Here is a 13,354-nt window from a genome sequence, read left to right on the forward strand (position 1 = left end):
TCTCGTCGCGCGGGAACGAACGGACACGGTGGTCTTGCCGCGTTCTCGAACGACGACCGAGAGAGACGAGACGCGCTCGACGAGCTCGTAAGTTCCGCGGAGGCACGCGTATCGGTGGCCAATCGTTTCCGGTTTCGGCCACCGTTCGATTTCGCCGGAGGTTTTCGACGCTAGGCATACGTCCCGTCTCTACCGACGCGTCCGAAATACCGTAGCCGGAGAGACATTCCTACCGCGAATCGGCAACAACGTTCCGTGGGGTTCGGGTTTAAGCCTCCTCGCGGTTTAGAACGGGGCGAGCGAGGAATTCGAATCCCAACCATCTGCTCTAGCAGCAAACTCTGGTACTTAGACGCCCCCCTCCCGACGTTTCTTATATACTTTCGTGCTCTCTCTCTCTCTCTCTCTCTCTCTCTCCCTCCCTTTCTCTCTCTTCGTCCCGCCGTTTCCATCTCGCTCCGTTCCTCCGGTATCTTCCCGTCTCTAAGGCCAGCGTTACGGTGCTGAATGTCCGGTTAATGCACCTGCGTACTCCGTGGCTCGCGAGCGGAACACCGTGAAGCGAGGAGGACGCTGGAGAAAGAAGAGAAGAGAATAGAACGACGCGGAGGACAATCATGGCGCTACACGGCCCGCTACCGATCACGAGAGGAAGCAGCCCAATCGGTTGGACGATGAGCGAGAGCACGTGGAACCGCGCGATACAAACGCCAAAGGAAAACGGAAGTGCCGCGTAAACCGGACCGGGGGTCCGTGTTCCGCGCGCACCCGAACACCCAGCGACGAAAATTCGAGGTTGTTGTTCCTCTTGTCCGCTCGCTCGAACTCGTCGCGAAAACGAGATCCCGTGGGGAGGGGATGGAAAAATGAACTCGGGAGGGTTATCCGCGATCGCGGTGCTGTCCCGTTGGCTCGTTTCGTAAATTGTCGATTTTACGCGTCGGATTTTTCTTCCCCGTGGCACCGTGGCATTCGGTCGACCGTTCGAACGCGATAGGAAAGATTCTCCGCTCGATTCTCGGCGTCGTGTCTCTCGGTCCCGCTTCTTCCTCGTTGCCTTCCACTTCCACTTCTACCTCGCGGCTCCACCATGCACCAATTCATAAAATCCCTGGAGCGAGCCTAAGCGCTCCACTAACTCCGTCGACGAGTCGCTGACCTCGGGATTCAGCCGTGCGCATCAGCTGCATTTCTCCATGCGCATAGACCAGTTGCGCTGCGATGGTCATGGTAATCTCGAAGGAACAAGGAACGAAACGATGCGCCGCCGCGAAACAAGGAAATACACCGTTGAATGAAAAAGGGAGACGCCGATGGAAATTGCGTACAACGTCTACGAACGTTCCAGGCTGACGCGGGCAAGAAAATATGCGCGAGAAGACGATCGGGGCAGGATCGTTGGAAAAATACGACGTTCGTTGCCAGGATTTCGCGCGACGACGACGAATAACGGCGACAACGATCCGCCGTTTCGCTCGCTACGTCGATGTCCGTACGGACGCGTTTATCGTTCCGGTGCGAAGTGATCTCGCCGCGAGCCCGATGGGTAATTAACCGAGCTAATTATCGTCGATGGCGATTTAACGAAACGGACGTAGGAATAGTTCTCGCGAATCGAGCGGAATCCTCTCGACGAAATCGCGGCTAGCGACACCGTCTCCGTTTCGAACGAAATTACAACCTCGCGTACGAAAGAGCAACAGCGATGAAACCGCGAAAGAGAGAGAAAGAGAGAAAAAGAGAGAGAGAGCGAGCAGGCGCGTCCCGGGGACAAATGAGCCAAATGGTCCGTCCAGAAGGACGCGTCGAGGGGGGAAAAAAAATGAAGAATTGTCCGTCGGCGATCCAACGTCCGTCGCGATCTTTGGCGAGCAGAGGTTCTTGGCTGTTGGAAGCCACCGTGTAAATTCTATCAAAGTCTATGTTACTCTACGCCGTGGTACGATCATGCCCCACTCCGGCACGACTACACGTGAAAAGTCACGCTCTGTTGGATTCAGGTATAGTTAGTCTCTAATGTACTGGGTGGCTCTGGTTGCCTCTTCCCGAGCAAATGCTCCAATCGCCGTGAATATTTCCCGAACGTGGATTCGTCGGTACAATGGCAACGAAGAGACTTCTTCCAACGGAGACACGTTCGAGGATCGGCGCCGCGTTCGCACGGAGCGTTTTGCGCGGAGAGCCACCGCCACCGCCGCCACCGCCGCCACTGACTTCGAGTTCGATCACGCGATCGACATTTTATCGTGGAACGTAAACGCGCGGGGTGAACGTTATTAAATAAACCGTCGAAACGCATTCCCACGAGCGGTACGCGGAGACTCGTTGGAGCGGGAACGGTGGTATGGTTCGGTGCACGTGAAATCGTCGGTACCGCGTAAATTGTCCGCGTTATTAATACCTTGGTTTCGAAACGGCAGAAATCCTGTTGCGCTCGTGGAAAGAGGCGCGCTGCCGTTTCACGGTTCACCGTGAACCGATCCGTTGGATACGCGACCGTTTGGTCGCGTTCCGCTCGCAAGCCCGCGTTCTTCGAACAAAGTTCGCCCGGTTGGGAATTGGCGCGGTTCGCGAAACGAAGGAAAACGAAGGAAAAGGAAGGAAAAAGAAGGCAAAAGAAGGCAAAAGAAGGAAAAAGAAGGAAGAAGCTCGACGGTGGTAGGTATGGATGTACGCGTGGTGAAAATGGTTGCGTCCGGAACGGTGCCACGTGCCCCGAAGATCGGGCGCCGTTCGATCATCCCGAGAGCCGGTTCACCGGAAAACCGTGGGGCCCTTATTTCTCGATCACTCTGTATGCGTATACTCGTATCCCCCGTACACGCGTCCGTGGCCACGGCTTTCGCTACGGTGTTAGCCTATTCGCCCATTCCGAGCTGAGTCACACACCACCAACACACCACCAGAGACCGGCCGTCTCTCCTTGTTCCTCCTTCTCTCTCCCACCCCTCCGCCCTTCCCCACCGTTCGCGTTGGCTTCTCTCCCTACCACCGCTTATCCCTTCGAAATCCTCCCCCTCCGCCGCGTCCCTCACCTGTGGCTCGTTCCTGCGGCCGCAGGGGCCGCAGGCTGACTCCCCAGGTCGACCGACTGAGCCGACTGTCTCTACGGCTGGCTGGCTCGGCGTAGCCAACCAGCCGGTCGACCAGCCAGCCACCTTCCTTCTCCTGCGTGTGTATCGCAGGTCGGGCCTGGAGTTTACCTGGCGTTACCTGCCAGCCTGCAGCCTCAGTTCACTCACGTCACTTCGAGCAACCGGTTCGCGGAGTCCTCCCGGCCGCGCTCCTTAGACTTTAAAAGCACTTCCCTTCTACGAGGCCGGTTCTTTTTTTTCCCTTTGTACCGCGCGTAACCGCCGCCTGCCTCTTCTTCCTTGCCCCGGCACCGTCGTCGGGGCCCCTCTATCCCTGGCACCGATTCTCGCGTCCTACGTCCGTTTCCTCGTACACTGCGCGTGACGTTTTCATCGGAGCACGAAACGCGACGCATCGCCTCGTGGCGGTGTTGCTCGCCGTCCTCGATCACGGAACACGGGACTCTCGAGAGTATCGCGAGAGAGAGAGAGAGAGAGAGAGAAAGAGATATATAGATAGAAAGAGAAAGAAAGAGAGAGAGAGAGAGAGATCGAAGAACGAGAAATATAGAAGATACGAGCGAGGGAAGGAAACAAGAGTAACGATAATCGTGCCCCGGTCTTCGTACCAGCTCGGTCTAGTTCGGAAACACGCAGACGGAGACGAAACGGGGACTTGAATGTGGACGCTGAAACACGGACAACAGTGAAAATGTTGATGGAACTCTCGAAGCGGAAGGTATTGTCGGTCAGTGAGAGAAGGGGAGGCAGCGAAGAAGAGGTCGTTACCAATGGCGATCGGTACCCGAGCGTCATCCACGTTCGACGACACGGCCCCGAGGTAGCGACAATTATCTTTCCACGAGTAGCACGGAAATCGGTAATATAGCATCGGTAAAGGTCGTGGCGGATCGTTGCTCGATGGCGTTCCGATATACGAGGAAAAATGTCATTCGCGGTGGAGCATCGGTCGGTACCATTTCAGAAGCGCGGACGCGTTCGACCGTCGTCGAACGGAAACCTTTCAAAGTCCGGGGTCACGCGAGAGTTTCTGTGTTTCGCGTTACGGAGTAAATCGATGTAAACGGGCGGGCTGTTTCGAAACCAGGTGGATCGCTGGTTGGCTGCCGCGTACTTTTTCGATCGTGTCGATCGTTTTCACGTTCCCGCGAACCGCCGGCCGTCTACTTAAATGTCGCGAGGTTTTTGTCGACGTTTAACGATCGAAACGACGAAAGTCTATTTCGTTTCGGGTTGCGCGAGCTGCCACGTTCTCGACGGTTTCTCTTTCTTGTGTACCTAAGATTTTCATCGGGTCACTGTCCTCGGTACGGTCACCGTTATTCCCCCGGCTCCGACCTCGCCACGAAAAAACATCGCCGCGCCGCGAGAGATTGCGCAACGAAGAATCGAAAGGATCGCGGGAAACGATTTTTACGCGATGGAACACCAGGGGATCCGGGACGCGAGAGACGACCACGGATCGGTCCGTTCGATGATCGGTCGCCGGTGACTTTTAACGAGGTGTTCCGATCGCGAACGTTATCGCGGAAGGGGCTACGCGGACCCGGGCCCGAAACGTTGAGTAATTCGTGCATCGTCGCTCCTCGCGCGCCCGGTTAACGAAGAAATCGATATGCAACCGGTTATTAGCATACCGTCGCGCGTTAGCTTTCACGCGAGGCCGTATCCCGGAATGCAGAGAGCAACGATCTATCGATTTATCACCTCGTAAGAATTCACCCGCGTAACTCGACCGGCCACGATTCCTAAGAGCAGATCTGTGTCACGATTTAATATGGTTTCGAAAGTCCGCGGTGGCTCGCTTGGTATTTTATTGTTTTCAGCCTGTCCTCTCCGGTGTCTCCGTTTCACTTTGGCGCGCGCGTGCGAGCGAGCGAGCGAGCGAGCGTCGATCGTCTCCGTTTTCTCGGCCACCGGATTTATCGTTACCGTGAAATCCTTTTGTTACGGGCCGTGTACGTACGTGGACGTTGGCCACCACGAGACGAGCGAATTTGTTTTTTTTTCCAATTCGTCGAGGCGTCGCGGATCGGCTGTTTTCTTTTTTCAGCCACCGTGACGCGTCGCGATCGACGAGCGCTCGGATAAGATACCGAAACAGAGGATTTTGCAACGTTTTCCCTTTTCGTTTCTTTTTCTTTTCTTCCTTCTGTTCGCGTTCAACGTACTCGTCGCCCGGTGCGGCGACATCGTTTCCCGAAAGATCGCGGAACACGAGGCGAATGCGCGCGCGCGACCGAGCGAGCGAACGAACGAGCGAGCGAGCGTGCGTGCCTGCGTCGTCGAATCGGTTCGGGGCCCGGAATCGTCTCGAATCGTTTCGAATCGTCTCGAATACGTGTACGTTTTCTAACCGTTACGCAACCTGGACAAACGGAAAATAACCACGAGCCAGGAACGATGCAGTTTCGACGAAGGTCGATAAAGAAACGGATAGAAGTACAATGCGATAAAGAGCGGCGCGCGCGTGACGACCGACGAGAAAACGCACGCTAACGCTTCGGCTGCATATTTCTCCGCGTTATTACAGACGTCGGAGTTGCCGCGGGTTTTTCATCGTAATCGCGTGCCATCGATTCGATTCGATCGTCTATCGAGAAACGTGCCGGAACGCGCGGTAAATCGCGGCGCGGCGCGATACAGCGAGGCGTCGCGCTGCCGAGAGAAGATACGACGCGGATCGCGAACCAGAGAAGAATTCGCGATCGACGGACGCGTTTAACCCATTTAAGCGACCTTGCCGGCTCCGAACCGTATCATTCGGGTTTAACTTTCCTTTGTAACTTTTTAGGTTTATCGAACGAAACGTTCACCCGGTTCATTCGCGCGCGAGAACGCCGGGGATCGTCGCGAGGCCGAGCGAAAAGTATTCTCCGTCGTCTGGTTTTATCTCGCTCGGAAACGAGAATACTGGGTTAAGCGGTGGATTACGAGTTTGACGAGTGGTCGAACGCTTCTGAAAAATTTCCTACGGGCAAAACATCGACGGAAAGCCTCGATTCTCCTGGGAACGGGTCGAAAGATAGGGGTACGAAGTGAAACCGGCAGTTTTCTACACGACTCTGTCGTATAACCAGTTTCGAACACGTATTTATTACAGCTTTTCCTTATTTGCTTTCAGTCACGGGAGCTAATCTTTATTATATACGGCGTCGAGAGTCCGAGAAACGTCGGTTTTGTTCTCGCGCGGGCTCGTACGCGTTACAACGCCACCGTCTAACGGATCTAACGGCGTACCGATCGAAATAATTGGAGGACGCCGTGCCCGATCGACGTCGCGGTAATCCTCGGGGAAGTTTACTTCGAAATACCGTGCCGACGTTTCACCGGAGGTCAACGACTCCGCGTAATCGAGGTATATTCGTGGTACTCGATAACGAAGCTCCGCGCTTTTGCGAGATTCCCTCGCGAGGAGAGTGGTTTCGAGTTAGCGAGAAACGACGACCGTTAACGTCGTTGCGATTTTTCTCAAACGGTTCCAGCTATATAAACAAGCCGAGTAACCGTTCGCGGTGCATCGATTCTTTCGAGGGGAGCGTACGAGCTGTGCGTCTTTTCAAATGTTCCGCCGTGCGTTCTCACCGTTCGAGAAACACGCGCCAGGTGCGAAACCTAGCCACGGTCTTTGCGCGAAAATCGCCGATAACGCGACGCACTGTGACACACATCGGTCGTTTCCTCGACGATACCGCGTTCGTCTCTCCGAGCCAATAAAGATAATCTTCGTCGAGTTTTCCTACGCCTTCGCGGCTCGAAACTGCGTCTAGGAACGCGGTCGTCGTTTCACGGTGTATAATTACTCGTTCGGTCTCCGTAGCCGCGCACGAACGAACCAACGAACGAACGAACGAACGAACGAACCAAGAGACATTGTCGAAAGACTGTTATTTCCATGCCCGTCTGTCCCGATGTTTCGAACGAGCCGTGAGAACCGGAATGATAGCGCGACCGGAAGAGCGGCTTGAGAAACAGGAGACTCGCAGATAGTCGTTGAAGAATCGCAGGTATATACGGCGCACTGAGAAGATTCGAATCGTGAGAACCAGACGGGATAACACGCCTGCCGGGTTCCCTTGCATACCAGACCTCGCCGTCTTTATAATAAATCACTCGACGCCGTTCGCTGATTGAATTAATGCTTGTAAATTACGACGGTGAACGATTCCACCTGCGGTGGAGCGAAACAAGGAGAAAAAAAAAAAAAGAAAAGAAGAAAAAAAGAAAAATCGAAACTCACGAACGAACGAACGAACGGGAGTTCGATCGAAAGCGCGGCCAACGGCTTTTGTAACAGCTTTTTCCACGAAGTGCCCCGCTGGACCATTCGTAATTTAGATCGACTTGGCGCGGTGACAGAGCGCGTTCTCGAGTTCGTGGTCTCGAACGCGTAACCGTGGGAAATGGTCGACGTTTGTTCGTCGTGAAAGAAGACGAGGTGGAGGACGAAGAAGAACGAAAAAGAAAGAAAGAAGAAAAAACTGACGAAGAAAATGGAAACCTCCTAAGCGAGGTTGTTCGGGAAGGAAATCACAAAGCCCGTCGAATCCGACGAACCGACGCGAACGATTCTCCGAGGACGAGAGCGAGCGAATCGAAAATCTCTAGAACGGGTGGGGAGAGGAAGGGACGGAAAGGTGGGGGATACGAGCCGGTGGGAAATCGGTGGAATCGAAGGACGAGCGTGGAGAACGCTCGGGGGAAGAAATCGTGGCACTCCGCGGATCCAACGGACACGGCTTCCGGGAAGGGATCGTCGTTCCGTGACGGAACAGCAAGAAAAGGGAAAGAAACCGTCGACATACCCGACTCGTGAATTATCCTCGTGGAATCCGCTTACTTTTCGTCGCGTTCTTGCATACGATACCGCGCGGTATTCGGCCGAGTGCCGGGACGTTTTTCGAGGCTTCGATGATTTATAGCTCGCCACGGTTCGAGGAATCGAGAACCGCTCGCGATCGAGAGAGACGGTCGTCGTCGATCGTTCGGGACCAGATCGCCGAACACAGGAACGCACCGACATCTCTGCTTCCGAGAGTATCGCGGGGGCTTGGATTCTGTAAATGGCACTGGAAGAATTCACGGGGGATTCGAGAAACGGACCCGTGGAGCTCCCGTGTCATACACAGCGTCCGGCCGTGCAACGCGATAAGCGACGAGTCCCTCTTCCATCGTTCACCGTTCACCGTTCAACGTTTCGGCCTGGCCGGGATGGAAACGCGATCGTCGGCTCCTCTTATCGCTTTACAAACATCGAAGGTTCCGCGCAAAGGTCGAAGGTGGTCACTGTCACGGATCGACGACAACGATCGTAACGACGACGACGACGATCTCCACGCTTTTGGATTCCGGAAATGGTGCGTCGACCGGTTTACGTAACCCCCCTTGGCGAACGCAGTAAACCGTCCGAAGAATCGGAGGCGATAAAAGATATCGAGGGTAGGGGGGGTGGGGTTCAACGTCTCCGTTGGAAAAGTACGCGGGCGCGAACAAGAACCGCCGAATGAGTTTTGTATCGTGAATCAGCGTCGACGGGAGGTCGTTCCGTGGCAAAACGCTTAATGGCCGGGCAAAAAACCGACGGAGCACTTTTTCACGGGCAACGTTTACGTTCATGGTTGGTTTCTCGCGAGCCGCGGCGGCAACTGGTGCACGTGGCCAGAGCCACGGCCTGGCAACAAGCGACGACGACCTTCTCCCGCGCGGACGAACGCGGCTCGCCAGAGACGCGAACGCGCGGGACAAAACCCGGCTCGAGCCGCGTTTCTCGAGCAAAGTGTCGTCCATCCAGGACCAAGGAGTAGGGGTCAGAGGGAGAGAGGAGAAACGGGGCCGGGGCAGACGGGACGCATACGTTGAACCGGAAACGCAGCTCGCGGCAAAAGAAGAAAGTGTCGAAGAAAAAGGCCGCGACCGGGGGTCCTTCGGATCGATTCGCGACGCGGCTCGGCGCGCAACACCTGTCGCCGCGCGGTGACCAGGTAAGTGCGTTCTTCCTTTCATTGTCACCGGGGAAAAGCCGTGGAAACGTTCGAGGAATTCATTTGGATCCTGTTTCGCCCGTCATCCCATTAGGGGGGACGTTAACGCGGCGTTAACGCGTGACGAAGCTCACCAGGGGGAAGACGGAGCCAATCTTCTTCGAGCTTTCGTTCGGGAACCGTGACTCGCGTCGGAGGGTTAGCGGAATCGGGAGGAAATTGTGTCGCGGTACGTATTATTCGTGGAAATTTGTGGCGTGAATTCGAATCGTAGGATGGCACGCGACGAGAATAACCGTCGAGGATGGTCGGTAAGGTGAATCGTCTCCAAGCCGGTCGATAGGCGAGCGGAATACAACCGAGTCGTCCGATAAACGACGAATCACGACGCTAACGTTTCATTACCTGTTGCATCACACCTGTTGCTGTTCCTAGCTCGGACCACGTGACGACCACGACGACGAAGACGAGGACGAAGACGACGACGACGACGAAGACGAGGACGAAGACGACGACGACGACGACGACCGATGGCCGTGAAAAGATTTTCTCGCGAGCCGTGTCGTATCGATCGCTCGAGGCGGGCACAAACGACCGGAAACGTACGGTGTCAACGTATTCCCGTCGTATGGTAAAAGCGAGGAACGATACGCTGCGAGTCCGATTAGCATACACGTGCCCGCGAAATCATAGGGGCAACGCGCGGCAAATATTGTTTCCATATCGCGCAACGGAGGATCCGGAGCGAATGGTTTCCGTTAAACGGGAAGCGGGTTCAGCGATAGATTCGACGTTCGATTTTCCAACGTCGACTCCGGGGGTTACTTATCCGGCTATGCAGGCGATGACGCGGTTACCGTAAAACCTCCAGCCGAGATACCTTCACCGCGAACGATCGACGCATTAACGCGCAGGTAAGCCGAACCGATCGTTAACTACGGAGACGTAACAGGGTGCGTCGCGCAACCGGGACGACCCGTGCCTCCCGTTTCGTCGAAGATGGGAAAAGATAGCGGACGGAAAAAGAAAAAAAAAAAAAGAAAAAAAACACGTTGAACGGTATAACGAGCTCTATCGTTCCGTGATCTCGTTTCTCTTTTCTTTCTTTTTTCGTAAGCGCGCGCGCGACGAAGACGAGGTCATGGGAAAATTCTCTTGCGCAACGATTCAACGTTTTTCCTCGGCTCGTTTTCTTTTCCTTTTTTTTCCAACGTCTACGAAGAGACACGACCCGCCACGATTGCGCGACGCCGAGTACAATTTATTACGTAAAACGTTGGTAACGAACGCGAAACCACGCGGAATCGTTCGAAGAAAACTTTTGCGACTTCCAGCGACGGATCCCTGACCCCCGTGGAAACGAATATTCCCGATCCTCGGTGTCGATAAAGCACCACGGCGTTTGATCGTGCTCGCGTCCTCCCAGGAATCTCCCGATCTCATTGTTCGTGGCCAGCAGGGCAGAAAGCGACGCTTCCGGTTTCAAGTCGGCCCGCGCACGACGGACGGACAGGCCTGGTTGCATCCCGACCGTCCAGGTAAACACCTGCACCATATTTCACGGGGAAAAGGATCAAGGTCGTAAATAAACGCCCGGCTCGGTTATCCGTTACGTATTTCTTTCGTTTCGTTGTAACGCCAACATCGTACGTCTTACAGGCACTCTTTGTTACGCAACGGAGAATCGTAATTGAAGACACTGATAGATCAAGGGAACGAGCGAAAATTACGCCGTACGACGCTTCTCGCTGTCGGTACGTAAGTATAGAAACGTAAATGCTTCTCGTTCCTGCGTGCGCAATTTGCGTACCGACCAAACGGAATCGTACACCGTCGATTGTTCTTTTTACAGCGGCCGCGAATCGACGTTATACCTCGCCGATGGAAAATTGTCATGGCACCGGAAGCGAATAACTAGCCGCGGAACCGGAAGTCACCGTGGGACCGCTGGGAAACTTGAAAATATCCCGTACTTCGCTTCGCGTTCCATGGGAACCCGCCGCTCGACACGCACGCCGAACGCTCGTCTGCCTTTTTCTTTTTTTTTTTTCTTCTTCTCTCGCGTGTTGTACCTACCGCGCGATAATCGAACGCACGGTTCGCGTTGTTGCAGACTCGTTACCTTAATCGTAAAAATTGTCGTTTAGAAAACGCGAGAATATCGTCGTCGTCGTCGTCGCGCTATCGCAACGATTTCTTTCGAGAATCGAATAATACCAGCGGTGTTCGTAAACATATGGCGCAACTTGGCACGCGTGCACCACTCGTGAAAATAAACGGGAAAAGTGTCGGTACGCGTACATTCGAAAAAATCTAATTCGCAAGGTAAACGTACTTTTATTCGTCCTAGAAACTGTTCCTTTCGCTAACTCGAGTGCGTATCTTTTAGGCGCACCTTCGAGGCTAAAGATGTTTTCACCGATTGGTAACGCGATAACCTATTAAATAGGCAAGAAACGATACAATAATCCGCAACGGTACGCACCGATCGTTACAGTCGAAATCAGAGACGCCCTTTAGGGAGCGAGCCCTCTGCGCTGCATCGTGTACGGGTGTACGTACGCACAATTGTTAACCCTTTGACTGCGAAAGGTGTACACAGGGTGTCTGTTATCGCAAGAAAAGTACCGTAAGCTGTGGATTCTAGATGCGAAAATAAAAAAAAAAATGTTAGCGCATACAAGTTTGTTTTCCAATTGCAGCTTATTTTGCGTTGCAACGATTGTTCGTCCTGCTTCGGAGACACCGCTCGTATTTCTTTCGATATTATACGCGGAGAGGAAATCATTGCAACGTCGAATAAACTGTAAGTTGGAAAGAAAGTCACGTGTCTCTACGAACGTTTCTTTTCGTTTTTATAACCAGAATCCCGTACTTGTGGTATGTTTCACGTGTCAACGGACACCCTGTACGTACGACCGGTACATTTTTTCGCGCTACGTATGTTTACCGTTTGACTGAACTGGTATAGCATCGGGCTCATTGTTACGTGTTGCGTGGCAACCGACGATTAGGGTACGTCGCAGTCGAAGAGTCAAAGCACGGAACTCGTTCGAAATACGGGTCAGGCTTGGTAAAATTTTGTCAAATTTTTTGTACCCTTTAAACCGAACCTGTTGACCTCGTTTCGAGGACCGAGTTGATTTTGCTTCTCTTTCTCTCGAACAATATTATTTCGTTGCTTCGAACATTCTCGATTGAAATTTTGTACGAAATCTTGAACGGATGTTATTTCGAGAATCGAAGAAAGGCGTCGATCGGTTAATCTTGGTTTTTCAGGTGTTTTGTTGTTCGCGTAAATATGTACTCTCGAGCACGGATAATGCGCGGGTAACGAAACCTGGAGCGATAAACGGAAAATAAAAAAAAAAAGAGGTAAGAACAAACAGACGAACGCGGATCGCAAAAATTTAACGGATCGGGCCCGCGAGTTCGTCGTACCTGGTTTCTTTTTTTTTTTTTTTCGACGCACGGGTAACGCGTTCGTTAAGAACGTCCCTAATGGGTGTAAAATTAACCGTCCGTTCAAGGTTACTCGATACACTGTTCGGTTACCGCTCCCCTCTGCGTCTCATCGAGAAAATATGCAGGCGCACGGTACACTCCGTTTCTCGAACAAAGAGGAATCCGTTGGCGTGGCGTGAAAGTAGGGGTCTCGTTAGGCGTGCTACGGAGTGGGAGAAATAGCCTCGAGCGGCCAATTAAACGCGTTCCGACCGAATAGAAAAGACGCGGCTGAAATGTCGCGGAACTCGAAAACGTTTCGACACTTTTACGTATTATTTTCACGAGTAACGGACACGCGTGATCCTCGCACCGTAAATTCGGCCACGGTCTCCGCCTATTCCTCGATTATCGTCGTTGCCGTAAATAATTCTTGTCGTTGAACCGCGACGATGTCCGATCGGTCGTCACCGATCGCGTCCCGACCACGTGTATCGAGGACGTTCGTTCGCGTTTCGTTCGCGTATGAAAAAGCAGACGATATCGAACGTTAACGATTCGAGTTGGCTATTCATCGAGCGTACACGCCTATCCGCTTCCGAGTACGTGTGCGAGCCACACGCACACCGTGTACCGGTGTAGGCCCGTGTCGCACACCACCGCGTGATACATCGCCGGTTTTATGATTCACGAAAGTTATCTTTATGGTCAGGTGAGTAACGCGTCGATGCCGTAACAATGGGGAAAGGTGTACGGGCAGATGAATCCTTCACCCTTTAGCCGGGTACTTTAGCGGGAGATCGTTCCTTTCGAACACGCGCGGCGAACATTTTG

General features: G+C 53.5%; 1 long non-coding RNA gene across 1 annotated transcript; it reads left to right on the forward strand.

The window, feature by feature from the left end:
- The first annotated feature begins 8,571 nt into the window (after positions 1-8,571).
- On the forward strand, positions 8,572-10,682 carry LOC143152242 (uncharacterized). Its single transcript, XR_012993531.1, has 2 exons — positions 8,572-9,990; positions 10,411-10,682. It is a non-coding gene; the product is annotated as an uncharacterized LOC143152242 (long non-coding RNA).
- The last annotated feature ends 2,672 nt before the right edge of the window (positions 10,683-13,354 follow it).

This window comes from Ptiloglossa arizonensis, chromosome 1, assembly GCF_051014685.1.
Source record: "Ptiloglossa arizonensis isolate GNS036 chromosome 1, iyPtiAriz1_principal, whole genome shotgun sequence".
NCBI lineage: Eukaryota > Metazoa > Arthropoda > Insecta > Hymenoptera > Colletidae > Ptiloglossa > Ptiloglossa arizonensis.